Source organism: Meriones unguiculatus, chromosome 20 (assembly GCF_030254825.1).
Source record: "Meriones unguiculatus strain TT.TT164.6M chromosome 20, Bangor_MerUng_6.1, whole genome shotgun sequence".
In the NCBI taxonomy this organism is placed as follows: domain Eukaryota; kingdom Metazoa; phylum Chordata; class Mammalia; order Rodentia; family Muridae; genus Meriones; species Meriones unguiculatus.
The window spans coordinates 16,349,607-16,376,395 of NC_083367.1; the positions used below are offsets into that span (position 1 = coordinate 16,349,607).

Sequence of the window (26,789 nt, forward strand, 5' to 3'; positions counted from 1 at the left end):
CCAGGCCACCGGCAAGGCCAGGAGAGAGCCCTCGCCAGGGGTTCCCAGAATGGGAAGCACAGCGACATTGTCCCTCCTCTCCAGTAAACGGAGCCCTCAAGTCTGTTTTGCCACCTCCGGTGTCCCCGCCCTGTCTGGAGTCTGCACTTCCAGCTCTTCCCTGTGGTCAGCTCTTCTCCAGGTACTCAGAACCCAGAGATAGCAGGACTTGAGACCCATCACCACCCTGCAGGGTCAGCGGCGCCCCTTCTTCAGTGGAGAATTGAAGTTCATGCAGCACCTTACTTAGGAGCAAGGGGCTCCGTGCCATCCTTTGAATGGAAGAGATTGGACATCATTTCCTGAACAGAATCGCCTTGGGATATTCCCTCTTGCCCATTCCCTGCTGTAACTTTGTCTCAAAGAGCCCCCCAAGTTCACTTAGGTGGTTTTGAAAAAAAAGATGCGCAGGGCCTTGTGTTTGCCAACCAGCTTTTGGATCAGAACATATTTCGGGTTCTGTGCTTTTATTGAAAACTGGATGGTAGCGAGTGAAAGACTCAGCTAGAGAAAGAAGAGGAACTAGAAGCCCGGAGATCCTGCCGATGTAGGTTTCTTTCTTTTTTCTTTTTTTCTGTACAGTAGAAGTTGTGCTGTAGTTCCTATGACAATTTACTGTGACCTTAAGACAGGGATCCCCCTGGCTATTGCACAGCTGGGCCCACTAAACATAGTATATATAATCAGTGATGAAGTCAGAGACCAGTCACAAGACACTGCTTAGAATCCATTTGCTGGAAGTGTGTCTTGCCTCGACTGGAGAGCAGGAAACCTTTGCTAACGGAAAAACGGAAAGTAAACTTTTGCCAGGACGGTTTCTTGCCTTATTTTAATCCCCGACTCTTCTTTATACTCCAGGCACAAGTTCAGGAAAGCTTTACTGAGATTATTCCGCTTCCCAAGTATTGGAAAGGCTGGATGCCTGCGGGTTCCTCGTCCAAACTCCTCGCGAAATCTCTGTGGAAAGAGACAGAAAAGTACAAGTGATGCTACGTAGAGATGGCGCTAGGACCCTTTGCAGGAGGGACGCGCGCCACTCCCCAGATGTCTCCTCAAGAGCATCTTCTCTCAAGGGTAGATCGAGTGGTCACCAGTTGAGTTGGAAGCTGGCTGACTGATCGTGAGAAAATATAGTATTGGGGAGCTTGGAGGGGGGTGTTGAAAGTAGTGGAAGGGAAGAGGATTTTGAGCAACAGAAGAAACTTAAGTTGGTAGGAGCTGAAGCAACGCTATTCTATTCTTTGTCTGAGTAGCAACGCCGCCAAGGCAAGCTTTAAGCAGCAGCCATGCGGAATGCAGGACCGAACATCAGTCTGGAAGCATGGGTGCAGTCTGAGTTTCTTGAGTGAGTCAGCTTTGGCTCCTCTGTGGGAGAACCGGGCAGAATCACTTCTCGAGCTTCTTGTTGGGTTCGGGGATGATGGATCCCTTGACACTACCTCCCGGAGTGAGTTACCGCACGCTGTACGCTCTGCAGCTCGAGGAAGAGCACTGCTGTCTGAGTTCAGCGCCGCTTTCCTTCCTGTGCCCTGGGAGACTAGCCTGGGAAGCCGAGGTGAAGGAGGAGTGAATGCGGAGAAATGCTAAGCAATGAAGAATTAAGAATACAATTTACTCGGGTTTGATATGCTAGGATGTGTTTTGGACATGGACATTTCCGCAGCGGTTCAAGTATGGACTATTAAGCTGGTTTTGAACTTGGTGCTATCTAAGCATTTTCTCCTGGTCATAAGGTTTGGTGCTTTTCTGAGCTGTAATTGTTCTTTCTTTAATAAGCGACTGTTGTGGATACTGAAGCTGGGCTGAGGATTTTAATGAACCATTTCCAACAGATGCAATACTTTCATTGTATAGGCATTTCAATTAACAAAATTGGGTGTGTATTACAAAGATCAAATGAACCTCTTGGTCAAAGAAAATTTCAGTAGTTAAGCAGATTCCTCTCAGGAAAGGTTCTGGACTGGGATGTTCTTCCTGGCTGCTGTTGAAATGCAAACTGCTACTAATGCCTCTTTTAAAAAACTAAAGTGAGTCATTTACATATACACAAAGTGGTTTGTTCCAAAGGTGCCTCATAGTGGCTGAGACTTCAAGGAAAGGAGTCTGAGTCTGAGGTTTCAGGATTGTGAGAACTGATAATCAAGACCACAGTATTCTTGACAAACGTTTCAGCACCTGCAAGCAACTTGAAAAACTACATCTTTACTACCTGCCTTCAGTAAACAGTCACCCCCTCCTGGGAAAATAAAACTTCTGCTATATCCTGGGTTTTTGAAAAAAAAAAAAAAGCACACCTGTTGTTCTCTATGCACAATGAAAGAAAATAAAAGCTTCACTTTTTTGCTTCCCCATTTCACTTCAGTGAGAAAAAGAACAAGAAAAGCCAACCTCTGGTTTAGGAGACTTACACCATTCCCTACACAAAATGTTAAACATATAAACACCTATCTACAGAATTGAGAAAAAGAGTTGAAACTCAAAAGCATGGTCAGATTTGACAGCTTTCAACTTCAGATTGTAACGACTGCAGCCATCCAGGGTGTTTCTTCACATTCTTTGAAAAGTGAAAGTGGTCTTCTGCATAGATGGTGTCTTTCCTTTAACAGAGCCTGACTTGTCATTAAGATTATTGTAATTTCATAAGTGTTTATTCCCCCAGGAGCAAAGTGTTTATCCTGGTTATTTATAGCTTTGTTATAGATTAAAGTACTAACGTAACTTTCCTACAGCGTGGTGTAAAGGAAAGCAAGGATGGTGACCTGTGTTCCTTGATGCCTAGTAAGTAATCCCATAGAGAATAACTTGATACATAGGGTGATAATGTAGTGACAAGTGACTGCTTTACCGTGTGATTTGTGTGCATTAATTCAGTGAAGCTCTGTATTCTCAGAGGACAGGGAAATTGATGCTTATGCAAATTCGCCAAAGGTAACAAAGCTATTTTGTCATAAATAAGTAAACATGAAACCTATATTTATCTTATTATGAAGCCTGCATTTTTAAGTACTTTGTTCAGTCCAATCATTCAACAATAAATATGTTTAGTTATTTGGGGTTAAAAGGAGTGTACATAGTTAATGTAGAATAAAATAATATTATAATTTATAATAAGCTGCACTTTAGGCAATCTGCTTGAAATCTATTTGTGTACAGGGATATTGAAACAGCTTTTTTCCTATTCTTATGCCTTTCATGGCATCATTCCCCTCAGATTAGTAACTGCAGAGTTGTAAATTGAAGAGATTAGGGCTCAGGCCACAATGGAGATATAGTTATAGGTAACTTTTCATTGTTTGTTTTTATTTTGTTATACATAACGTGAAAATGTAGATAATTCCAATATACATTTTCAGTTAGGTAAATCTGTTACAGAAATGTGGCTGTAATGATGGCTCAGTGGTTACCTGCAGCCCCCTGGGATTTAATGTCCTTTTCTGCATCCAGGGGTACCTGCATTCACATGCTCATTCACACACACACACACACACACACACACTTAAAATCAACAAAAATGTTCAGCTTCTTTAGGGCTATAGATTTTAGTATATTTATTCTATATTATATGTCTAATATCCACTTATAAATGAGTATTTACCATGTGTGTCTTTCTCATTGGGTTACTTCACTCAGGATGATCTTTTCTAGTTCCCACCATTTGCCTGCAAATTTCATGTTGTCCTTGTTTTTAATTGCTGAATAGTATTTCATTGTGTAGATGTACCACATTTTCTGCATCCATTCCTCCACTGAGGGGCATCTAGGTTGTTTCCAGATTCTGGCTATTACGAATAGAGCTGCTACAAACATGGTTGAGCAAATGTCCTTATTGAACGGTGGGGCACATCTTTTGGGTATATGCTGGAGAGGATTTGGAGAAAGGGGAAACCTCCTCCATTGCTGGTGGGAATGTAAACTTATACAACCATTTTGGGAATCAATCTGGTGATTTCTCAGAAAATTAGGAATAGTGCTACCTCAAGATCCAGCTATGCCACTCCTAGGCATAAATCCAAAATATGCTAAACTATACAACAAAATTTCAAGAAAACTGGGGTTGATTCTTTTCAAATTTGCAACTAACTCATTACTTTCATTTGGTAAGTGAAAAATAGTTGCAGAAACAGCAAGTAATTTTGTCAAGTAAATAAAGCTGCTTATACAGTACTGTGGGTTTGAACTTTCACTGTCTCAGTCTGGAGCCCAGAGTTTTAAACACCAGAAGGATCTATGCTAGCTGGAAGACTGGTAGAACACAAACTTTACTTCACTGCTCATGATAGGCTCCACAAATCATAGACAGCACATAGCTCCTGATTGGAGAAAAGCATGTAGTGAGAGAAGCAGATATATGTTTCAAAAATAATAAGTCTCCCCTTTGGGCCTCCCATTGTGTTAATTGCAGGATATAGATCATTTCATTTGACTTCACAACAGCCTCCTAACTAGTCAGTATTAATATAATTTCAATTTTCAGGTCTGATAGAATCATTTCCTAAAAGTCCCATTGTTTTCCACACAAACACTTGGAACACAATACCCATTGCTTTTCTCCCTGTTGCTAAACTAACTTAAACTTTTACCTCAAGCCACAATGTTATGCTTATAACTTTGTCACTTGCTGAAAATTCAGTTTCCATTCTACAGTTTCAATTCAGAGGACACTTTGCAACAAAGTAAATGCAAACCAATCAGAAATTTGGAATAAATTCCTTCCTGTACAGCTGGAACATTTGCTGAAGAAACCACTTAGGTGGCAGCAACTTGCTGCTTGCTATCCTCCTAAAGTGCCCTGGGGACTGTTTTTAAATTTTTCTTTCTTTCTTTCTTTCTTTTTTTTTCTGCAATGAAGGAAATCAAAGAAGGTAATATGGTCAGGAAAAAAAAATAAGAATGTTCTGTTTCTTTCATGATGACTTCAGCTTGATTTTTTGTTCTGAAATCATGTTTATGGTTGTCAGTCAGTAGATTCTTAAGTCATTATATAAAATTTCAAAATGCTTTTCTATATCATATATTAGTGAAATGGATCAACCAATAGAGGGCCTTTGCTTCTTACCCTAGTGGAGCGACAATAATCACAAAATAAGAGACCATGAATTTGAGAGGGATTATGAGGGTGAGCTCAGGAAAGGTCAAAATTAAAGATAGGCAAGGAGTTGAAGGGAGAAAAGGGAGAAAAATGTAATCATATTTTATTTGAAAAAAAATTAAACATTTTCTTTTATTTTTAACTATACTTTATTCACTTTTTTATCCCCATAAGCCCCTCCCTCCTCCCCTCCCGATCCCACCTCCCCCTCCCCCTTCTTCACACATGCCTCTCCCCAAGTCCACTGATATGGGAGGTAATCCTATTTTTCCTTCTGATCTTAGTCTATTAGATCACATCAGGAGTGGCTGCATTGCCATCTTCAGTGGCCTGGTAAGGCTGCTCTCCCCTCAGGGGAAGGTGATCAAAGAGCAGGCCAATCAGATTATGTCAGAGGCAGTCCCTCTTCACATTACTATGGAACCCACTTGCACACTAAACTGCCATGGGCTACATCTGTGCAGGGGTTCTAGGTTATCTCCATGCCTGGTCCTTGGTTAGAATATGAGTCTCTGGGAAGTTCCCTGTGTTCAAATTTTCTGGTTCTGTTGCTCTCCTTGTGGAGTTCCTGTCCTCTCCAGCTCTTACTATTTCCCACTTCTTACATAAGATTCGATGCACTCTGCCCAACAGTTGGCCATAAGTCTCAGCATCTGCTTTGATAGTCTGTAAGGCAGAGACTTTCAGATGTCTTCTGTGGCAGGTTCCTAGGTTGTTTCCTGTTTTCTTCTTCTTCTGATATCCATCCCCTTTGCCTTTTGGGATGAGGACTGAGTGTTTTAGTCAGGGTCCTCTCTCTTGATTAGTTTCTTTAGATGTACAGATTTTAGTAGGTTTATCCTATGTTAATATGTCTATATGAGTGGGTATATACTGTATGGGTCTTTCTGCTTCTGGGACAGCTCACTCAGGATGATCCTTTTCAGGTCCCACCATTTACCTTCAAATTTCTTGATTTCCTTATTTTTCATTGCTGAATAATACTCCATTGTGTAGATGTACCACAATTTCTGAAGTACCATTCTTCAGTTGAGGGGCATCTGGGCTGTTTCCAGGTTCTGGCTATTACAAATAAAGCTGCTACAAACATGGTTGAGCAAATGTCCTTTTTGTGTACTTCAGCCTCTTTTGGATATATGCCTAGGAGTGGTATGGCTGGATCTTGAGGAAGTGCTATTCCTAGTTGTCTGAGAAAGCGCCAGATTGCTTTCCAGAGTGGTTGTACAAGTTTACTTGGTTTCCTGCTTTTCAGCTTCTTTGGTTCTTTATATATATTGGATATTAGCCCTCTGTCAGATAAAGGGTTGGTGAAGATTCTTTCCCAATCTGTAGGCAGTCATTTTGTCTTAATCTGTTATGCTAGAGTAAGGCCACCACTGATCAGCTGATACATGAGAGTAAACTCATTTTACACATTACACAGTGCTCCCATGTATTGGTTGGCCTAAAGAATATAGAACTAAATGTCTTTAGTTTGAATTCTGTCCCCAAGTCTTTTAGATTTTCAAACTCCAGAAATAATAATCAAGAATGACATAGAAATAAATATAAGACCTCTCAGTAAGAGTTGGGTGTTTCTGTTAAAAGCCCCGTTGTAGAAGTCTGGAGCACCAACCTGTGTTTCTGTTGTGAAGGGGTTGTGTCCTTTAGATGTGTGTTTGAGAATTTATTATTGCGTAGAGAAAGAGAAAATGAGTTAAAATAAAACAAGTCAACTTTTCCAAGATATTGAAAAAATATTTATTCACAGAAAGTAACAGTTTAGACAGGACGGTGGAAGGATTCATAATTGAATTAATTTTTAAACTAAATTTTAATGAAATAGCAAAAGACCTGACTTTAGGAATGTTATAGGATTGTGATTTTCTTGATTATATTAGGGATGCAAACATTCCATCTATGTGTCACATGTGGGAAAGAATTAAGTTTCCTTGTGAGAAAGTCATGGTTTACATGACATTATACTTTGTCTCCTAAGAAGTCTGGGGTGTATATCTTAGAGCTATGCCATGTGTGGCTATCATTTCCAGCGTTGTTTTATGATTCAAGAAGCACAAGTACAGGCCTTACACAAGATTATTGAAGAGATGGTAGATGATGCCTAGACTCCTCCTCTTACTGAGAGCTATTGACAGTAGATACTTGCTGGAAAGGGGAGAGTCATTTTTCATGGAGGACTTAGCCACTGGTAGAATTCCATGCCCCAGGGGAATCCCATGCCACCCACCTATGACAATATGGCTTCAGTAACTGGTATCTGTAGGTTAAAAAATTTTACTCAGGAAGGAGCATGTTGAGGGTATATAGGGGATATTTTTTTATTGGGGGGGAGTACATATGATCAAAGTTCATGGTATACATAAGTAACATTTTCAAAAATAAAATTTTAAAAATGAAAAAGAAGTGTGCAGAAATTTTAGGCAACAAGTAGAGTAGCATGCAAGGGAGACTTGAACAATGCCCTGCTCAACGTTTCTGCCAACGTTAGTCATTTGGTCACTAGAACTGAGAGGCAGAGTGGAGGAACTGTTCTTTTAGTCATATGGCAACCTTCCCAGATTGTAATTAGAGATTCCTTGTTGTGAGCTAAGGGAAACATAAATGTGAAGCTAGGAGCTGTCCATTCTAGGGTTGTGCTTAGTTTTGACTTAAATTCATTTTTCGAAATCATCTCAATGATTTTGTCTCTAAATTTTTACAGGAATTTATATTTTTTGTTTATTTTCTTACGTTACTAACTTTTTCTTTTCACTAAAGTTTGATCTTGCTTAAATAGTGTCAAATACTAACATGTGAATATTTATGTATTGTGTTCCTTTAGTTTTGTGCACACATGAATACAAAAGCAGAGATTTTCCAAATATTTTACAGATAAAATAGTTTATGTTAATGATGTGCTTGTCATGTAAATTATGAAATTGTCATACAACAAAGCCGTATGTTATATATGATGATAGCATAAATTATCCCAAAGTAAAATTTCATCACTTTGAAATTTAAAGCGTTCTTTTTTTTTTTTTTTACATTTTTATTTTTCAAGACAATGTCTCTCCTTGTAGCCTTGGCTGTCCTAGACTCAGTTTGTAGACGAGGCTGGCCTCAAGCTCACAGAGATCCGCCTGCCTCTGCCTCTTTGAATGCTGGGACTAAAAGCATCCTTAACACTTTCAAGTATTTTAATCAGGTTGCATACTTTTCTTCTGATGTTCTTATACTCACTGAATTATGTCCCTTAATAGAATATAATTCTGTAAACAAGGTTGCAAATTATTGATACAAAGTCAATAAGATAGAATCATACATCAGTGAATTTTTTCATGGTAAATTCAAATGTTATGTAACATGTCTCAGCCCTCTAGCAAATAACTTTAGGTTTTCTAGAGCTTTATAAGCATCAAGAAGACAAAGAATAGCTTCTACTCCAAGAAGTGTCCTGACAGTCACGCAAATGTGCATCTTCCTGAATAAGGGCCCTCTCACAAGTGCTCTTAGTGTCGAGATAAACCAGTCTAGTACTAGACTCAGCTGCAGAGTATGTCCACAAAGTTCAAGGATGTAATGCTTCCCTTTTCCAAATTACTTTCTGAAAGAAAAAGGTGCTGGCTAATATTTTATACTTATTGCTCTGGCTGTACATTTTTTAGCTGATTATTGGTTAGCTAATATTTTTAAATGGGTAACAAATGATTTTGTTTGTAAAAATAATAGCTGCAGGGAGGGGAATGCTGAACTCCTTAGATCTCTGCTCGTGTTAACACTATCATTGATAGAGATAGGTGTTTTTCTTTTGTGCCTCATTAAAGTTAAATTGTTAAATCACTACAAGATCCATAAGGTCTTCAACTGTAGGTGAACTATTTACCAAAGAGACTGATTTCCTCTTTTTATTCTTTCATTAAAATAATAATAATGAACTTTTAGCATAACTTAGATTGTTTACACTAAGAATTAGTCATGAAATAGGAGAAAGTGTGTATGTATGGTTGGCTATGTAAAATAAAAAATAGGAATATTTATCCAAATGTCAATTAACCATAATTATATTTAGATTTTAATTGGATGTATTTAAGGTATACAACAGCATATTTTGCTAGGCACAGAAATGAATGATTTCTGTAAACAAAGCAAATGCCCATAACCATGCCTTCAAATAGTTAGCTTATATTTTGTGACAAGAATGATCAGAATCAACTATCACTACAACTATCACTGTTTTCATTCCTGCCAGAGCAGTTGGCATGTGTGAGGAGATGAAAAGCTTGTTTTCCACAGGTACATAGTATCACTGAGGTGCAGCCCAGTAGCCCAGTGCTGGTGCAGAAGAGGTCACAAAAGATCTTGGAGCCCAGCCACACAAAAAGTTTGTAAGAGTGCAAAGTGGTAACTCTGCTGAATGAATAGATATCTAATGTATATGACATTATAAACCCCACCTAATATAACTTCAATTGTATTAATCATGATTCTTAAAAGATTACAGTGGGGTGGCAAATGTTTCAGAGGGTAAAGGCACTTATGTTAGACTCTACTCTGCTTCTCCGACAGGAGTATAAATCAAATGGAAGAGTCATATACATTTGCACATGATGTTATCTTTATTTATTTTCACTAATGAAGAGTTGCACATATGTAGGACCACTGTTTTTAGAGTGTTATTAACATTATTTATTAGTAACATTTACTAACAATTATGTAACTCAATATTGTTTTATGCATAGACTATTTTTAGTATCTGTTAGCTAAGTTTTTTCCTAAGGATACAATAGTCAGTCATAAAAATGTTAACCATAACAAAATTTGAAACTAGAAAATAATTTACAACTGAACACTTATACTTCTAGTTACACTGGACGTATCTTTTTTCTCCAACAGTATTTGACTACTGTAGTCATCATTCATATCTTTTTTTTAATATTTTTTATGTTTGCATGTATTTGAAAAAATAATTTGCTTTATGTGTTTGATGAGTTTTAGTAAAAAGATCTGGATTTTCTATGTATTCTTTTTTTTTTTATTCCAAGAGACATTTTTTTAATTTTTTATTTAAATTTTATTAATTACACTTTATTCACTTTGTATCTCCCCATAAGCCCCTTTCTCCTCTCCTCCCGATCCTACCCTCCCTCTCCCTTCTTCACACATGCCCCTCCCCAAGTCCACAGATAGGGGAGGTCCTCCTCTCTTTCTTTCTATCTTAGTCTATCAGTTCACATCAGAAGTGGCTGCATTGTCATCTTCTGTGGCCTGGTAAGGCTGCCTCCCCCTCAGGGGGAGGTGATCAAAGAGCAGGCCAATCAGATTATGTCAGAGGCAGTCCCTCTTCCCGTTACTATGTAACCTACTTGGACACTGAACTGCCATGGGCTACATCTAGGTTCTAGGTTCTAGATTATCTCCATAAATAGTCCTTGTGTGTGTATATACTTTTATGTTTCCTTTCATTTGCCCACCCAGTGTGACTGTGCATCATTTCTCCTGTGATAGGTATAGTTATACACAAATAGAATTGCTGGGTAAGTTTCAATTCCATTGCAAATGTTTATAACAATACAGTTGTCTAGAAACAAAACATGAACGCTTCTTGGTTATACATCATCTCCAATATAAAATTATGTGATCAAAAGGATATAAACAGAATTTTGAAGGTACTTGACTTTTCACTATCTGTGTTCAGTTGATTCTTAGCATCTAAGTATGTTCGTGTTTCTTCCTTTGAGAAATTTCTGCACATAGCCCTTGTCTGTTTGTAATAGGCTGTTGTTATTCATGTTAAGATTTGTATAACTTCTCTACATATTCTTAGAATAGTTTCCTAGCACAATGCAAAAATTTCACTTATAAACATCTCAATGGTTATTTTATGTTTAATCTTTTGTTACCCTGAAAAGAGCTTTATAAAGTGATGTAGGTTTTAAATGAAACTGAATACTAAATGGGACAGATTCTACCTCTACTGTTCTTACATGAAACCAAGGCCACATCACATAGTCTGGCTTTGTATGCTTCATTTACCAGGGAGATAATCAAAGAAAGATTTGTAGCAGAATAACCAAAAATCAATCATTTCCAATTGGCAGCTCCAGCGGCAAACATGCATAGTAGAAAAATTTTCATGATTGGATCTGTAGTTCCAGAATACTGTCATTGTTACACTAACTCATAAAATGATTATTTTGACTCTAATGAAACATTCTTAGAAAAGAGATATTTATTCTCTAACATAGCAGAACACTGCTACTGCTACTGCTTGTTAAACTAATCATATTCTCCAAAGTACAGCCATCACATACAACAAAACTGAAAGATGGAATTCGTGCTGCTTAAACACACAAATGTTAGGATAATACCTACTTTATTGTAACCTGTTCTTTTGGGCTGTGTAATTTCTTTGTCTTTTGACAATTAGTTTGATCAATAGTGTTGTAGAATTCTCCTTACTAAACAGTGGTTGCTCACATTTCATGCAAATATTGAACCTATATACAGCCCTCTACTACTTTCCACTTCCCAAGCCCTGTTTACATGTTTAGCGTTGGCTTCATACTTAACTAGATGTTAAAATAACTCATAAACTTATGAAGTAGGTGTTGTTCCCTAGTTTGTAAAAGTAAGGGCTTGAAGGTTCTCAGTATTTTATTTTTCAGTATATCTGCAATAACATAATATCTATCCTCCTCTTGAAAAGTATTCAGTAAAAGTCAGTTACTGCTACTTTTTAAATTTTATTTTACTTTATTTCCTTTACTTCCTCATCCCCTTATTCCCTATTCTCTTTCTTCTCCCTTCCTCTCTCTATTTCATCCCAGAAAACAGGAGTGCCCCTCTCCTCATCTCAACACTCTCATCGATGGCCTCTGAAAGACTCTACTGATTGAGGTATGGAAGCAGAGGCTGAGAATCATAGCCAAACTTTGGGCAGAGTTCAGAGAATCTTATGGCCTCAGGGGATGAGAATATTTTCATTTACTGCTTTTTTTGCCTTTCTTAATTTTTTTTTTTAATTTTTATAAATAGCATCTAGACACAGGCCTATGTGCTGTGCCTTCTGGATGCTGGGCCACGCATCTCCAACCTCAAACCTCTTTTTTTAAAAAATTCTTTATTAATTACACTTTTTTCACTTTGTATCCCCCTGTGGTTCCCTCCCTCCTCCTGTCCCAATCTCTCCCTTTCTTCCCCCTCTGCACACATGCCCCTCCCCAGGTCCACTGATAGGGGAGGACTTCTTTTCCTTCCTTTTGATCCTAGTCAATTAGGTCTCATCAGGAGTGGCTGCATTGTCTTCTTCTGTGGCCTGGTAATGCTGCTCCCCCCTCAGGGGGAGGTGAATAAAGAGCAGGCCAATCAGTTCCTGTCAGAGACAGTCCATGTTCCTAACTATGAAACCCACTTGGACACTGAACTGCCATGGGCTACATTTGTTCAGGGGTCCTAGGTTATCTCCATGCAGTGTCTTTGGTTGGAGTATCAACCTCAGGAAAGACCACCGTGTTCAGATTTTTTGGTAAATGGTGGGAAATGGAAAAGATCATCCTGAGTGAGCTATCCCAGAAGCAGAAAGACACATATGGTATATACTCACTCACGTAGACATATAATATAGGATAAACCTACTAAAATATGTACACCTAAAGAAACTAATCAAGAGGGGGGACTCTGGCTAAAATGCTCAATCCCCATCCTGAATGGCCAAAAGGATGGACATCAGAAGAAGGAGAAAAGAGGGAACAAGACAGGAGCCTGCCACAGAAGACCTCTGAAGAGCTCTGCCTTGCAGACTATCAAAGCAGATACTGAGACTTATGGCCAACCTTTGGGCAAAGTGAGGGAATCTTATGAAAGAAGTGGGAAACAGTAAGATCTGGAGAGGACAGAAACTCCCCAAGGAGAGCAACAGAAAAAATTAGTTACTGATTTTTAAAAATTGTTAACAAAACAATATCTTACTATGTAGCCACTGGAGGCAATTATCCTTCCTTTGTATTTCTGGTGTTGGAATGACATGCCAGCAGCACCATGATTGGTTTTCTTTGTTTTATCTGGAAAAAATATGGATATTTACAGGATTGTTTCTGTAAAACTTGTTAGAACATAGTAGGTGATCCCTAAATATTTAAATATTTCTCTGGTTTTCAAATCGAAGTGTTGGGGGTTGGTCTGATGCTAGCCCTCAAGTTCTGATTAAACCTATCTTCTTTGTGTAAACCTGCCTAAGTCATTACATCTTATTGGCTGAATAAACAGCCTATACCTGGGCAGGACAAAATGGGGTAGGTGTGGCTAAGGGTCCCAGGCTTTGGGTTCAAGTGAATCATGGCACAGATGGATAGAAAATAGGATGAAGGAGACACCACAATGGGTTAGCATGGAGAAGAAACCATGTCCTGGAGGAAGGACTCCAATGGTGTGGAAAGGCCCACATAAAGAATAAAAGCAAATAGCATGGTATTATGGATGAAAGGTAATCCAGATGAGGAGGATTAAGACAGATGGTCTTCAGTGGGGGTTAGAAGATGGATGGTGAGGGTACTGAGATACTGTAATTGAAATATCTGCCTGGCCCAAGGTAAATAAGGCAATTATAAATCTACCAGGTATCTATGTCTTATTATTTGTCATAGTGGGTTAGATAATACCGCCATGATAATCTTAGAGCTAATAATAAACATTATATAGTTCAACACTATTTTTTATTTACTACAACATCAAAATTGTATTTACTTTTCTGTATTCCAATATAGGCATGGATTATATTTTATTAAATTAACATAAATGTTTACAAAAGTTTATGATCTCATTCCCCACTTTTCTCTCCAATTGCATCATTAGCTTCTGTTGATAAGGAGGATGTGAGCCTTGGTTGATGGTGTCTCGGGCCATGATTAGCTTGACCAATGTAATGTAGATATAACAACTTATGATCTACCAAAGCTGGAAAGAGTATCAGTTGTCATGCTTTATCATTTTAACACTTAACGTGTGTTAAATCAAAGAAATGATAGGTTCTTTAAAAATTACTATACATTTAAATATACTTATGGAGATCTTACATGTTTGAGAGTGGGACTCTGTTTTTTAGCCACAGTTTTTTCAACAGTTTAGTATAATTTCTCTCCATATATATTTTCAAATAATAGAGGCTCATTTATCAGAGGAAAACATAAACAATACAAATTCCATCCTCCCTCTTCCCAAAATAACTTGAATGGATTGAGATGGCAAAATATTATCTTTATTCAATGTTTGAACAGTACTGTTTCCAACCTGTTTGTTTACAATGTAGCAATAAGCTAATAAGAGGACTCTATTAAAATAAATCATGTTTCTGACTTCGGTCTTCTTTGTCTTTTTAAAGATTTCATTGATGTCTGTGATGAAAACAAATGAAGGGCACAAATGTCAAGCACCTTAAATCTGGGAGCCATTGACAAGAAGAACAGCCAGAAAAATCAAGAGGGAAAGTGATTTGGTAATGTCTGTTCCTCTGAAATGTCAACAATAATCCTGAATCATCCTGTCTGCTATAAACACCAAACACCTAAAAAGAGAGGAGCAACTTGGCAACTTTTTCACTGGAGGAGACATCTGTGTTTACTTTCGTCTATGATGTAATATGGGTGCAACACATTTAACATAATCTCAAATTGTTTCAAAAGAAATATATTCAGGTTTTCATAAAGTAATAGCCACATAAAATATGTTGCTATTCTGATCCCATGGGGATTTTTTTGTTACATCATTGACCACATTTTGGAACTTATGTGTCAAAAGAAATCTGTGCACAGGAAGCTAGCCAACCCTGCATGAGTATCTGCATATCTTTTTATATGTGGCAGTGTTGAGGAGACCCAGCATTTCCAAGAATAGGACCATGTAAATAAAATATAACCTGAACTCATATTCTAAAAATTGTCATGTTTCCTTGGTATATAGAGTTTTAGTAACATAGTGTTATCCATAACGAAAGCTTTCTTTAATTCCTTTTTTCTAAGGTGTTTGGTAAATTTAAATGGTTTATTAACACCTCTTTAAACTCCCTATACCAAACAAACAAAACCACTGTAAGAAGAAATGATGATTACAGAGAAGGTAACAAATGGTTTATGCCCTGTGTAAAGGGAGTTATCGTCAGTTATTGATGCCATCTGTAAAGCAAGCCTCCATTCTTGCACTCCAAACTTAAAGAGGCCTTGAAAGCCATGAAATACATCTTGAAAAAGTGAATAACCCTACACTACAGTGTCATCATTTGACCAATTCTAAATGTGTCTTCCTTACTACTCAGTAAGTTCCCATTCTTTGTTCTCTTTTCCTTCCTTCTGTTTCTCACTCATTTGCATGAACTTATATTAAAAAAATGATTTTGATTTATCTTTCTCAATAGAATCTAAGATCAAAAGCTCAGAGACCTTGGTCTCTTTTGTTTCTTTTTTTATAAAATATAATTTATTTTCTATAAGTAACTGAATAAAAAATCATTTCTTCATAATTGAAAAGTCACCCTGGTGACACCATTACAGCTAACTTAATAGCTTTATGAAACAAAAATACAGAAGAATGGATTTTTTTCCAAGTCATATACAACATGGTCTTTTTAAAAAATAGGTGCAGCATGTAAAAAAGCAGGTGTTTATAATTCAGGTGTTTATAATTCACTCTGCAACAAGTTGTCAAGGTACAGATGGAGTATTTCAGCACTTTAATAATTGTATAGATCCTCAGAAAACAACACATAGGACATAGTAAGATGTAGCATCATTATGACATTACTTTAGTCTAGAAGCCAAGCTGTATTGTACACACTGACATGATGTTTTCCAAGGACATTCTCTAAGAAGAATGGCAGACTAAACTTGCCTGAATATTAGTAATCATGCCACCAATGAACAAAGCAACACTAAATCTCACCTTTGCAATTGTGCAAACTGAACAATTTACAAATTCATAATTTGATACAGAATTTGCCAAATGAACTATGTCAAGGCTAAAAGCCCTCAAAAATTATACCGTGGATAGGTTGTTTAGACTTTCTAAAAGAAAAAATAGATTTGCATATCTTATTACAAAATATGGTGGACAGGGTGATTAGCCACACTTTATTTAGAAGAGGAAAAGACATTCAAGGACAATCCTCCAATACTTTGCCCAGAGAACGCCATTGTTTTAGAGTTGAGTGGGAAATGATATAAGGGTTCTTACTCACAACACTATGCTTTAAACTATGTTGGACTGTTGTTCTATGCACTTTATGTTGTTGTTGTTTTTTTTCCAGATGAGCGTACAAACTCTATTTTCTTTAGCATGTAACTTGTTAGAGTTATCAGAACTTGGCAGGATATATATATAACCCTCAACACAATGAGTTAATCAGCTGAAGAATAGAAGAAGAACGAGAGAGTTCAGAGGAGTTTGAACGGTATAAGCAAGAGCACCGTATGACATTAGAATCCACCAGAAACCAAGCCATTTGCATTTCCTGACATGTGACTGCCACAGCCATTTGGTGATTGACTTGATGGACAGCAGTTATATCATCCAGCTCCCAAAGAACATGCAGTGTCAATGTCACTGTTCTGACAAACAGAACAAAATTTTTCCTTTTCTGAAGAAAAATTGAGAAGTGTATGTGTGTATGGCTCTCACATCATCAAATATAGCTAATAAGTAAGTACTGCTCTTTGCATGCTCTATCCTAGAATCCCTAGTTACTATTTTGAGTTAATACATGCTCAAAGGGTCTGGGAACAATCAACTGAGAAGCTCATGCAAAGGGCCTGGATCATCCATTTTTCATTCCAATTTCTTTTCAAATAACTCATTAAAACAACATCAATAGCAACAGCAGCATTTATCTTACTAATGGCAGCTAAGTGCACAATTTGGATAAATGTGATATTTAAGTGTCTGGATAGTCAGGATGAAATTTCTTAAAGGGACAATTGATTGACTTTCTTTTGTACTTTGTTGTAAATTATAATTTGATTTTTCAGGCTAGTTCACTGTTTTTCTCAAAGTTTAAAGGTGCTGTAAGCATACAATCTTTGTTTCAGTTAAAAACATTCTGTGATACCGTTGTAGCAGATGTAATTTTTTGTAATAGTTAACACTGCTGTAATATCCACTGCACCTAGTTAACAGCATTCTTAATAACCCTTTGTCTAAATAACACGTGGCAGTGCTCCAGTGCAATAATGCACATTTTCTTATGAGTTCTTATAGTCCTCATGCTATCAGACACTTGAAATTCATGAAATATTATTTTCCCTCTATTAAAAAAGGAAACAAAAATTCATTAAGTAAAATACAGTTATGATATAGTTTGGTCAAACTGATATGCCAGGGACAAAATAAGTACAATTTATTTCTCATTATGTCTGTGGTCATCTTCTCATGTTCAGAAAGCCATGAGGAAAGTCTAGCACATACGCAAATTTAGCTTTGATACAGGTAGTCTTTCCTGGAAGACTTGAAAAACTCAATTTTCCATTACTGGAACAGTTTTTTTTTTTTTTTTTTTTCACCGAAGGACTTGTCTTTTTATTTTTTTTTTTTTTCAATGCAGTTTATTCAGGAACATTGAACAATCCTCGGACCCCGGGGAAAGCCAGCCCACAGCTTAAATAGCCTCTGGGTAGCCAACCCAGGCGTGCCACGGGGGCAATGCAGATAGGTCCACATACATGGAAGCAAGCCAGATCCTCGGCCTTAGCCAAATGTGGAGTTGTTCGTGACAGAGAGCACTCACCATCGGGAAGGTGGAAGGCGGAAACCAGCTCCATCTTTAAGGCATAGCATTCCGCAGCTCTCTACAGTTCCCCCTTTTTGTTTTAGACGCATCAGGCAAGAGTAGAGGACTGATCTCTGATATTAGAAATAAATTGGGACTTTGTACTGATGTTCATTTAGGTGTCATCCACCCAAAGAGCATCAGACCCGTCCAATACCTTTTTCTCAGAGGCGGGACCTGGGGCATCAACCCGCATGCAATCAGACATGCTCTTCTCTGGGTCCAAAGCGGCTGACCCTGAGTGCAGTGCTTAGCCTCGCATCCTGAGCGTATCATTTTAGCTTTTTATGGTATCCAACCATGCTTGGGGAGAATGTCCTGCTTCAATGGCTGTAAAGGCCTGAATGATCATGGCTGCATCACACTGTTGTGAGACTCTAATCTTGCATATATACGACAGGCAAACCAAGGAGACCAACACCAGAAGGCCTGCTAACACTCCCATGCCCACCCATTCCTTCAGATGATTCATGGCCGCAGCAATCCATGTTGATAATCCTGTGGCTAGTCCTGCGTCCACTCCAGTAGAATTTACTGTGACAATGGCCACTCTCAGTTGCTCCATCGTTGTATCGAATTCTCCAGTCCAATTACCTAAAATATAGCTCAACAATTGTTTAGACAGATTTGCAGCGCAGGAAAAATTCTCATGTTGTATGCTAGTGACACAAAGTCCAGCATACTTTCATTGACAGCCAGGTTGAGCGATTTGCCATAGGGTATCAATTTGCTCCTGCAAGAGGTCAATCCTCTGATTGAACACCATCAAGCTTCCTTTTAGTTGAGCATTAATTCCTTTATGTACAACTAAGGCATGAGCTACATTGGCTAAATGATTATTCAGGGTCTGAGCAGTCTGCCCAGTATGACTCATGGCTAATGCCCTGGTGGTAGCTCCAACAGCCGTCAATGAGATGGTAGTAACAATGGTGGCTGTAGTTCCAAGATCCCTTTTCTGTCTGAAGAGAGTCATAGCGTGAGGGGCATCAATAGGCATAGGCACCCAGTGAGGCATGCGAGTAACCAGGGCATACCTAACTTTACTAGCATTCCAGCATTGGGCAAAAAAGCAAGTATCATTACCACAATTACTTGGCTCTATCTGGCTAATAATGAATAAAAATGGGGGATATAGACAAACAGGTGTGGGCTTATAGGAAATATTATGAGAAGCCTTAACCCCTCGTTGGAACATCCTGCGTCAGTTCTAGAACTAGCAGTGGTGGTGGAACAGTTTTTTAAACAAGGAAAATGGGGACTTAAAGATCCCTCAATTTTAAAAAAGAAAGGTCTGATGATTTTCTTTAAGGGTAAGATTCCAACCCAGTTTAGACATATGAGAATTATTTTCACTAGGCCCGTTTCTTTTCCAGCAATTTGCAGAGATACTTTTTATTTTGGAGTTGAGTTTCAGTTGGGTTCCTGTAACATTCTGTACTTCCTTTTAAACAGACTAAGACCTTGGGTGGAGAAGCCAAGATTGGGTACATATTTCCTGATTGTCACACTAATTTGTCTCTGTGATTGTACTATAATTTTGCAAACAAATGGTCACTTAGCAATCATGTTTGGCCAGAGAAGTTGTTTTTTTCAAGTGGCCACTTGGAAGTCAATGGGCATGTGTTTTCTATGGAGCACATATGATAAATGTGACAGCTGTCACATTTGACAAGGTGAACAGGGCGCTAAGGCAACATGCTGTCTAGTGTTAGTAACTAAACTTGGCTACTTTCACTCACCAGTGGTCTCAGTTTTCTCAATTGTAGGAAGAGATGGTAAGAAAAAGGGGCCTCTAAAATTATTAATAATCAATTTTTAAAACTATGGAATCATTCTCTTTAATATCTACTCAATAACAGTTTTTTTTTTTTAATAAGTAAATGACTTTTAGCCAGGTACATTCGAAAATCTTCTGAACACTAGCTTCTGGCTTTGACTTTTGCAAGTGTCTCTTTTATGCTCTCTGAATTCCCATTCTGCACTATAGTAGGAATTTCCCTCTGGTATGTGGACAATAGATACACAGATTCTGTTGTTGTTCTGTGAGTTAAATTTAATATCTTTCTTTAAATGGAATAAACCATTTTGATTACAGTAGACCCCATATTAATATTAGAAGCTCTGAAATTTATCTCTAAAGATATTATTGAAGTACTAAATTACTGAGGATTAGAGAAAATAACTTGCATACACCTTCACTCCAACACACAGATTTTAATTGTATTGCAATTACCTTGACTGTGTTAATATTTTTCATGAAGTTTAGGAAAAAACGAAATGACTTTTCATGAGGACTTGGGGAAAGTACTACCCAGTTCATAAATTTGTTCTGTTCTAGAATGCTGCTGTTTATCAGAAGATATAACTGACTAATTTTTTAGATTCAAAATCACCAATCTCAAGAGAATGTATAACAACATTTGGTTTAGTGATAAGAATTTAGGAAAGAGTGGGAGAATTCCTGAATCTGAGGTCATGAATGCTTTTTATATGAACCTTTCTTTAATTTGTGTTTAATTTCTAGGTAGAGACTTTCAGAGGCCCTCTGTGGTAGGCTCTTGTCCTGTTACTTGTTTGCTCCTACAAGCAATGTCCATCCCATTTGTCTTTCTAAGTGAGGATTGATCATCTTACCCTCTGTCCTCTTTCTTGTCTTCTTTAGGTGTATAGATTTCAGTATATTTATCCTATCTTATAGGTCTATATAAGTAAGTATATACCATGTGTGTCTTTCTGCTTTTGGGATACCTCACTCAGGATGATCATTTCTAGGTCCCACCATTTGCCTGCAAAATTCATGATTTTCTTGTTTTTAATTGCTGAGTAGTATTCCATTGTGTAAACGTACCACAATTTCTGTATGCATTCCTCAACTGAGGGACATCTGGGTTGTTTCCAGGTTCTGGCTATTACGAATAAAGCTGCTACAATCATGGTTGAGCAAATGTATAAAAGCAGATATTAAGACTCATAACCAAACCTTTAGCAGAGAGCAGGGAATCATATGAAAGTAGGGGGAGTTAGAGTGACCTGGAGAGTACAGGAGCTCCACAGTGAGCAAATATATCAGGGCACAGGGGTCTTTCATAGGACTATTTCTCCAATCAAGGACCATGGACAGATGTAACCTAGAACCCCTGCCTGGATATAGCCTATGGAAGCTCAGTATCCAAGTGGGTGCTCTAGTAAGGGGAACAAGAACTATTTCTGACATGAACTCAATGGCGAAGTCTTCGACTGACCCACCCCCGGGGGAGGAGCAGTCTTGCTAGGCTACAGAAGACTACATTGCAGCCAGTCCTGAAAAGGCCTGATAAGCTAGGGTCAGATGGAAGGGGAGAAGGTCCTCCCCTATCAGGGAATTGGAAAGGGGTAGGGAGGAGATGAGGGAGGGAGGGTGGGATTGGGAGGTAATGAGGGAGGGTGCTATGGCTGGGATACAAAGTAAATAACCTGTGATTAATATAAAAAAATAAAAAAATTTAAAAAAGTTGTGTTTCTCCATCGTAGTATCAAATTCTCCAGTCCAATTACCTACGATGGAGCAGCTGAGAGTGGCCATTGTCACGGTAAATTCTACCAGAGTGGACGCAGGACTAGCCACAGGATTATCATCATGGATTGCTGCAGCCATGAATCATCTGAAGGAATGGGTGGGCATGGGAGCATTAGCAGGCCTTCTGGTGTTGGTCTCCTTGGTTTGCCTGTGGTGTATATGCAAGATTAGAGTCTCACAACAGCGTAATACAACCATGACCATTCAGGCCTTTACAGCCATTGAAGCAGGACAGTCTCCCCAAGCATGGTTGGCTACCATAAAAAGCTAAAATGTTATGCTCAGGATGCGAGGCTAAGCACTGCACTCAGGGTCAGCCGCTTTCGACCCAGAGAAGAGCATGTCTGATTGCATGCTGGTTGATGCCCCAGGTCCCGCCTCTGAGAAAAAGGTATCAGATGGGTCTGATGCTCTTTGGGTGGATGACACCTAAATGAACATCAGTACAAAGTCCCAATTTATTTCTAATTTCAGAGATCAGACCTCTACTCTTGCCTGATGCGTCTAAAACAAAAAGGGGGGAACTGTAGAGAGCTGCGGAATGCTGTGCCTTAAAGATGGAGCTGGTTTCCGCCTTCCACCTTCCCGATGGTGAGTGCTCTCTGTCACGAACAACTCCACATTTGGCTAAGGCTGAGGATCTGGCTTGCTTCCATGCATGTGGACCTATCTGCATTGCCCACGTGGCACGCTGGGGTTGGCTACCCAGAGGCTATTTAAGCTGTGGGCTGGCTTTCCCCAGGGTCAGATGATTGTTCAAGGTTCCTGAATAAACTGCATTGAAAAAAAAATTGTGTTTAATTGCAAATAGTACCATACAGTTAATAAGGCTGTACCAAGGGGGAAATAGGAACAGCTGTACCAATTCTTAAAGAAAATAAATCTAATAGAGGTACTGGGTACTATTTTTGACGTGGATAAGTAGGTTCAAAGAGGACATGGGATTGTCTTTAAAAGCTCCTTTAGAAGCAAATATAATTTAAATGTTCTTCATACTGCATTCATATTTGTTTTTCCCTGATAAAATAGATAGTTATCAAAACACACTATGATAAGTATCCTTGCATTGTATTCAAATGATAAATAAATTTTTTATGGGTTTGGTCTTTATTATAATATGGTTGATGGATAAAATTAAAATAATTTCTGGCTTCTGACCTCTCATTATTATTACTTTATTGTCATTATTATTGTTTGAGATAAAGTCTATTGAAGGCAGGGCTGCCCTCAAACTTATTATGTCCCTGAGCTGAGGTTGGCCTCAATTTTATTCCTCCAAGAGAATAAAATATAATATGAAATAATGCATATTATTAATTTATGAAGTCTAGAATGTGAGGTTATTATCATTATCAATATCATCCAATATAACAAATAATATTTTAATGACAAGTTTAAAAATAAAAAAATAAAGATAGGGTGGTCATTTTTCTTTTATAAAGTACAGTAGGTGAATTGAGGTTTAAAAGCATTTAGACCAATGATTTTAGTTAGTATTTGAAATTCTTGATTAGCAGAAATTATCATCTTCAGAGTAAAATAGCTATTATAGAGACAGAATATGGAATTTGGGATAATGCCTAAAACATTGGGCAAAGAGTTCTGGTACCAATTCTGGTTTTGATGCAGCCACCAATTAATTACAGAATTACCCTGGGACTTGCCTTCCATGCTTCCCTTTCTTCGACAGAAAATGGCAGGTGGAAGCTTAATGCATTCAAGTGTTATTTCTGATTCAAAGCCTCTTCAATTTATGAATCATGGTATTTACTGAAAAATCCTTTCTTGCACTTAGTCTTAGACATTTGCATATATAAATAAAGATTTTAAGCTCTTGTTTTTTGCAGCACTCCAACTTTATAATGTTTGAATTTATAAAACACAAACCACACACATCATTTTATACAACACAGACTTGGTTTAAAGATAATTTTGCCATGAAAAACATTGTTAGGACCAATGACTAAAAAGCAAAAAGCCCTAGTCATCTGCTAAATTTTTTCTCCTTACAGCCCACATTCAATGTTAAGTCCTAACTCTGAGTTACCATATTTGGAGAAAGGATCTGTGAGAGATGATAAATATTAAGTTATATAGTGTAAGAGGAAAACCTTAAATGCATAGGTGCTGTTATTAAAACCAAAGGCAGTGGAGGACTACAAGGAAATATTTTCTTCTGGACACAATAGTATAGCAGCATACACACACTCTCTCAGCAATTGTGAGAGCATGTACAAGACTTGTGATAGCCTGAGCTGCAACAAATCTCAGCATGGAAAGAGGAGCTGGGTACAAAATCCCACCACAAACGATGGCAGTATTTGTCACTGTTGGGTAGAAATAGGGACAGTTTTTCTAAGACTATAACCCCTGACAAATTGACCCCTCTCTAGTGTAAGACCATGCATCCAAGAATATCTGGGTATCACAAGTTCTGTGGGAAGGGTTTCCCTTAAGAAGAAACTGGGTGAGTAGAGAAGGGGGTGAACTGGGGTAGAGTTAAGGTTGAATATGATCAAAATACATTGTTTGAAATATTCAAAGAATTAATATGTATGCATTTTATATATACATATGAAAGAAAGAAAGGAAGGAAAGAAGAGAAAGAAAGAAAGAAAGAAAGAAAGAAAGAAAGAAAGAAAGAAAGAAAGAAAGAAAGAAAACTACATCCTTTCAACATCATTTGAAGTCCACACGAAAACTATCAGGTTGAATCTTGATCTTGGCCTTCTCATACTTAGAACTGTTAAGAAAATGATTTATTGAGTCTCAGCATCTGCTTTGACACACTGCTGGATAGAGTCATTCAGAGGCCCTCTGTGGTAGGCTTCTGTCCTGTTTCCTGTTGCCAGGCCACAGAGGAGGACAATGCAGCCAGTCCTGATGAGACCTGATAAGACAGGATCAGATAGAAGGGGAAGAGGACCTCTCCTATCAATGGACTTGGAGAGGGGTAGGGAGAAGAGGAGGGAGGGAGGGTGGAATTGGGAGGGAATGAGAGAGGGGGTTACAGCTGGGATACAAAGTAAATAATCTGTAATTAATGAAAAAATGCTTTATGTGTAGCACTCAAGAGGCAAAACAGGAAGATCTCTGTGATTTTTGAAGCCAGAGTTTTCTGCAGAACAAGTTCCAGGGCAGCCAAGTCCACACAAAAACCCTGTTTCAGAAGAAAAAAAAAAAAGAAGAAGAAGAAGAAGATGAAAAAGAAGGAGGAAGAAAGACAAAAAGAAGGAAAGAAAGAGAGATGAAATTTATTTGTTTAAGTCACCCAAACTAAAATATGTTATTTTATTGAGATGAGTTGACTAATAAACTTCAGTTTTAACACTTCTATTTAAAAAAAAAATTATGAAGCCAGACAGTCCTGCCTTCATTGTTATTTTTATTGATTTTTATTCTACTTTCCATAGTCTGTAATTTTCTGTTTGCGCCTTAAAATGAATACAAGCAAGAAAATACATACACTGCATAGCACAACATGTTACTGATAGTTGATACAGCAATTAGATTTAGAACATGATTTATGTAAATGAAGCATAGCCTCTTCAAACTAATACAGAGCCCATGAATACGGCCTAGGTAAGTGGCACTATTTTACCTTGTTCTTGACACCTAAGGGATTTGTTATTGAAAGCTAAGAATCACACCCTTTGCTCTTGTACACTTTGGGGGAAATTGTGGTTTTTCACAAACTGCATACAATGTGAACGTTAGCTCATGAATGTGCATTTTAAACAAATATTTATTTTATTTTAAGACCTCTATGACACCTAAATGTTACCTTCCCAAGTTCTCAGTTACAGAGAAAATTATGGGCAAAAGAATATTCAACTATTACAGGATGTAATATCCAGAGTATATGTTCATAAATTAGTTTTAAACCACAAGGGCAGCATTTCACTGGTGTTGAAGATGTAAAGAGGACTAAATGTCACAGGGAGTGAAAGTGTTTTGTTTTATGTAGCCGGTGCTTCAGAAAGGTTCATCTGTTTGTTACCTGATTAGAGCCTTCAAATGTCATAGAAGGCCCGTGCTTTCTAGTCCTGGCTAAGACTTAAGGATGATGGAAATGAAATTACATATAACAATATTTAGAATTATATATCATTTACATCAGTCCCAAGGCCCTTTTATCTCATGAAGCCATACACTAGTGATTTTAGCAGATTTCTTAGAGTGCAGTGAAAGACTGCTTTTTCTCCCTAGAGGAAGTAACTTGCAATTTCAAAAGTTCTTCTACCAAATACACATGAATTAATTAGGAGTTTATTTATTTATTTGGATGTTATGCTCTTGATTTTCAAAAAGTCATCCTGTGGATTACAAATTGTACAGGACATATGAATCAGTACCTTAATGCTAAGGGGAGTGCTCAATGTCTTTCAAATTTGTTTTTGTTTCTCAATTGTCAACACAAACCACAGATATATTTCTGCTGGTCAATGACCCTTCAGCACAAAATGTCACTGAGTGCTTCCTCCACACAGCCCTTGACTCTTGACTGTCTCTCCCTGTGATTGCTGCTGAAGTAATTCAGAAGAAATACATAAAACATATAGGGCAAAAAAATAGATAATTTATTGCAGAAGGCAAAAGTTAGAAATGTCCAAAGAGTCTGTCTGTCAACCTGCATTTCAGGGAAATTTTATACTCTTTCTAATGTTTCCAGGGGACCTCTGTCCCCAGAGGCTTTTCCTGCCCATGTATTTGACGGAACCAATGGAATTGGCTCTTATGGAAGAGGACAATAGTATGTATTTGTCCTGTCTTCAAAAGCAGTCCTATAACTAATAGTAGAAAGATCAAGGCAGCTTATAGTATCACGTGTCAAGACCAGACTCCGAGGTCATTGTGTGTCCAGACCATAATTTTACTAATGTCTAGAGTCCTTTCAATTGTATTTCCTTTTGTGTTTTTCTTCTTTAAGTTAATTATTAGTTACTTGAGAAAGGTCTCATATAACCTAGGCCTTGAACTTCTACTCAAGTATGTAGCTGAGGCTGGCCCTGCTCTCCTGATGTTCCTGTCTCTATCTCTAAAACACTGGGTATATAAATTTATACCACCAAACCCAGGTCAGTTCCTAGTTTTGTTAGTTGCCGATGACAGAGTGATGTCCATCTTCAGTGACGTTTTTAACTTGTTGCTGTCTAACAGAGGAGGTGATTTCTAGAGCCTCTTTCTGTGACAGAAGACAATTCACTAGAGTCTTGTGTGTATGTTTGTGTATGTGTGTTCGTCTGTCAGTCTGTCTGCGTTTTCACATGCTCTTGTTAGCTTATGAAACAATCATATCACTTATTCATGGCTATATG

At 38.0% G+C, this 26,789-nt stretch overlaps 1 long non-coding RNA gene across 2 annotated transcripts; it reads left to right on the forward strand.

The window, feature by feature from the left end:
- The first annotated feature begins 81 nt into the window (after positions 1-81).
- LOC132649565 (uncharacterized) lies at positions 82-24,826 on the forward strand. 2 transcript variants are annotated; one of them, XR_009588068.1, is made up of 6 exons: positions 82-586; positions 898-2,817; positions 11,935-12,004; positions 14,484-14,597; positions 16,401-16,792; positions 24,538-24,826. It is a non-coding gene; the product is annotated as an uncharacterized LOC132649565 (long non-coding RNA). The 2 variants fall into 2 exon arrangements; XR_009588067.1 differs by having other exon boundaries at positions 82-2,817.
- The last annotated feature ends 1,963 nt before the right edge of the window (positions 24,827-26,789 follow it).